Raw genomic sequence first — 4651 nt, 5'->3', positions numbered from 1 at the left:
TGCATATGGGAAAGAGAGCAATGACCAGGCTGTTTCTTTTGGCCCACCAACCAGCTCCCAAATCATGACATGGATATGACTTATTAGTTATGAACTTCAGACTAGCTTAAGTTCATTTCTGGCTAGCTCTTTTAACTTAAATTAACTTGTTTATCTACCATTTGCCGTTGGAATTTTTCCTTCTTTTCCTGCTTCTTCCGTGGCTGGCTGGCTGGCTGGCTGGCTGGCGTCCTCCTTCTCCTCTCCTTCTTCTCCAATCTAGAGTCCCCCTCCTATTTATTGTCTCTGCCTGCCAGCCTCGCCTATCCCTCTCCTGCCAAGCTATTGGCCTGTCAGCTTTTTGTCAGACCAATCAGGTGCCTTAGGCAGGCAAGATGAAACAAATGCAACACAGCCTACATTGTTAAGTACATTCAGCAGAAACAAATGTTGCACACCTTTATACAGTTAAAGTAATATTCCTCAGCATAAACAAATGTAATGCATCTTTGCCTAGGTAAAGTAATATTCCACCACAGAGCAGTCAGATTTCCCCGCTTACATTCTCGCAGAAACTACACTCTTCTAGCAGTGAAATGGCTCAACAGGTAAGGGCACCAAGCCTAACAGCCTGAATTCGATCTCCAGAACCAATAATGATGGAAGGAGAGAACTGAATCCTGAAAGTTGACTTCTAACTTCCATGTGTGTACTCATGGCATTTTTCTCCTGAAAAATAAATGTAGAAGGAGGAGGAGGAGAAAAGGGGGGAAGTGGAGGAGGAGAAGCAGCCACTCTCAGGCAAAAGGGAAAGCATTTCTCTAGAATGTTTGAGACCCTGGGTTCAGCCCTTGGGGCTGTACAAGCTGACAGTAACAACAATAATAATGTTTCTGGATTTGATGGCAGGAAGATCCCTTGAGACCAAGTTTTAGGTCAACCATCTAATAGAGAGACCCCTATCTCAAAACAAAAAGAAAAGGAGAAGAGCAGTAGAAAGGATAGAAAGTAAACCTAAGCAGATCTGCTTCTGTTACTAGATCTTCAGAACTGATGTTAGGATAGACAGGAAATGTCAGGCCCAGACAGTATCATCAGTCCCCAAGCAACTGGGATTGTTTTGAGACAAAACACAGTCATACTCCATTTATGTGACCTACTTCCTTCTCACGTCTCTTTACAAAAAAAAAAAAAAAAATTACTTGGTCCTTCAAACTGACTTGTCCCATTTTATCCACTTTTTTTTTTTTTTGTATTTCACAGAGATCAGCCTGCCTCTGCTTCCCAAGTGCTGGAATTAAAGGCATGCACCACCATCCTCCAGCTCTACTCACTTTTTAAAATGCTTTTTAAAAAACATTTGTTTATTGTGTATGAGAGAGAATGTGGGGTGGTGACCCAAATGTCACAGCATATGTGAGCCATAACGAGGGTGCTGGGAACTGAACCTGACTCCTCTTCAAGAGCAGCAAGTGCTCATAACCATTAATCCATCTCTCTAGCTATCCATTTATTTCTTTTCCCCAAGACAGGGTCTCTCTGTGTAGCTCTTGTTTTTCTGGAATTTGCTCTGTGGGCCAGGCTGGTCTTGAACTCGCAGAGATCCACCTGCCTCTGCCTCCTGAGTGCTGGGACTAAAGGCATGTGCCACCACCACCTGGTTTCATTTACTTTTAAAAACAGACTTATTGCCATTTGAGGTGGCACAAGAATTTATGCTCATCACTCAGCAAACAGAAGCAGGTGGAGCTCTAGGAGTATGAGGGTAGCCTGGTTTATATGAGTTCTAGGCAGCCAGAGCCACAAAGTGAGACACTGTCTCAAAATAAATGAATAAATAATAAGATATATAGATAGATATGTAGATATATGCTACGTGAGCATGAGACTGTAGGTGCACTTGTGGAGGTCAAAGGGTAACTTTCAGAAGTCAGTTTCTCCTGCCAGGGATTCTAGGGATGACCCTCCAGTTATCAGTAAGTGTTTTTCACCCTGTGTCTCTCTGGAGAATGCTGACGATTGATTACACTAGGTGACATAGTGTCCTACTGTCCTGCTCTAATCCTTTTTGAACTCAGTCACATGACAAATACAGGACACTCTTTTCAATCAAACAAATAGACCTACTTAACAACCAGGGGCTTGGAAAAGAAGTGTTTTTCTAAGTGTTCTCTATATCTAATTGAATGCATGCACATATGTACTTAGCCTCCACTTTGGCCCAAAGCTAAATGGCTCTGACTTCAACAGCTGTCTCTACAGCTGACAGTTTATCTCTATAACTTAGCAACAGCAGTAATAACAAGGTAAGCCCCACACCAGTTGCTCAAGGGTGCCTCTGACAACGTGTCTACTTAGTAAAGCCAAATACCCATCCTGGGCTTCTTTATCTCTGTCTTGTTTCCAGACAAAGTCATAAAATTGATTTCTCCTGGACAGGTTAATCTACTCCCTAACTTCTGTGGTGCTATATGAACTATAAAAGCTGATGAGAGTTCTTGTGTCCTTTGAAACAGAGGTATAGCACTCTCTAGACTCCCCTTAGAATTCAGGGTGAATTCTCAAGCCTGGCCTGGATCTCTCTGTGCTACAATTTACAGATGTAACTGGTTGACCAGCCAGTCTTCAAAATTAAAGCCTTCAACCAGGTGGCAGTGGCACACACGTCTACTCCCAGCACTCTCAGGGGCAGAGGCAGAGGCAGAGACAGAGGCAGATGGTTCTCTGAGTTCGAGGCCAGCCTGGTCTACAGAGCAAGTTCCAGGACAGCCTGTGCTACACAGAGAAATCTTTTCTCAAAACAACAGCAAAACAAACAAACAAACAAACAAAAAGTAAAGCTTTCAACCCATCTAAAACCTTGTAAAAGTAAACCAAGGATTAGGAGTTTGTCTCAATGCTAGAACAATTGCCTAGCAAGTACAAGATCATAGATTTAGTCTCTAGCTCCAAATAGGGGTGGGAGGAGACAAAATCACACACACACACACACACACACACACACACACACACTCCAAAAAACAAACAAACAAACAAACAAAAAATCCTGGGCTTGCTAGATGGCTCAGTGGGTTAAGGCACTTGCCACCAGTCCTGATAACTCAAATCTAATCCCTAACATCCCCATGGTAGAAGAAGAGAACCAACTCCTGAAAATTGCCCGCTGACCTCCAATTGAGCATAATCCTTTCTCACATCTACACACACAAAATATGTGCAATAAACTTTTTGGGGGGTGGGAGTTGAGACAGGGTCTCTCTGTGTAGCCCTGGCTGTCCTAGAGCTTGCTCTGTAAACCAGGCTGGCCTGGAACTCAGAGAGATTCACCTGCCTCTACCTCCCAAGTGCTAGCATTAAAGGCGTGTGACACCACCACCTGGCCAATAAATAAATCTTTAAGAGAATCAGAGACAATCACTTTGCCTATTCACTGAGTGAGGCTTTCTTTTAATTTTTATTTTTGATTTTTGTTTTCAAGACAGGGTTTCTCTGTGTAGCTTTGAAGCCTGTCCTAGAACTCACTCTGTAGACCAGTCTGGCCTCGAACTCACAGAGATCCACCTGCCTCTGCCTTCCAAATGCTGGAATTAAAGGCATGTGAGACTACTGGCTGGCTTGAGCAAGAATTTCTGGTCAAAGTTGTATATATCTGTGTATATACATGTGAACATGAGTGTATGTAACTGTGTCAATGTACAAGTCTATATATATCTTTGATGCATGTGTGTAATGTGAACGCCTGGAGGGTATGAGTGTTAGTACATGTGTGATGTGCATGTTAGCAATATTATCCCTGTTTCCTCCATAGTTTCTACCAATTCCAGTGGTTTCTCCTTCAAAGCTTCCCGGTGGTTTTATGTTGGGGAGAAGTTACAGAAACAAGTTACCCTACAGGCCTCCTACTTGTGACCAGCTAAATAGAGACTGAGTAAATGTCTAAGTAGATGACAGAATTAAACTGATGTTTTATGGTCTAGGGAAGCCCAAGCCCTGGGCCAGAATGTAAGATGGCATGTAGAAGGAATTTCTGTCCTACCCAGTCCCATAGCCATTTAGTCACAAATAAACACACAGAGGTTTATGTTAATTATAAACTGTTTGACCATGGCTCAGGCTTCTTATTAGCTAGCTCTCTCTTAGTTATTAACCCACTTTATTAAACTGTGTATTGCCACCAGGCTGAGGCTTACCCGAAATGCTCCTGCATGTTACTCCTTTGGAGGCTACATGGCATCTCCTTGGGCCTCTCTTCGTTTCTCTTCCCAGCCTTCTCCTAGTCTGGTAATCCCACCTATACTTCCTGCCTGGCTAGTATCCTGCCTGACCATTGGCCAAAACAGTTTTATTCATCAACCAATAAGAGAAACACATAGGGGGGTGGAGAGATGGCTCAGCGGTTAAGAGCACCAACTGTGCTCTTTCAGAGGTCCTGAGTTCAATTCCCAGCAACCACATGGTGACGCACAACCATCCATTATAAGATCTGGTGCCCTCTTCTGGTGTGCAGATATACATGGAAGCAGAATGTTGTATACATAATAAAAGAAAGAGAGAAAGAGAGAGAGAGAGAGAGAGAGAGAGAGAGAGAGAGAGAGAGAGAGAAATACATGTTCACAGCATACAGAAGTACTTCCCCGCTTTACTTCCAAGCACGTTTATAAGCGCAAGCAGG

This window comes from Cricetulus griseus, chromosome 2 (genome assembly GCF_003668045.3).
Source record: "Cricetulus griseus strain 17A/GY chromosome 2, alternate assembly CriGri-PICRH-1.0, whole genome shotgun sequence".
Taxonomy (NCBI): Eukaryota; Metazoa; Chordata; class Mammalia; order Rodentia; family Cricetidae; genus Cricetulus; species Cricetulus griseus.
This window is presented reverse-complemented; position numbering follows the sequence as displayed.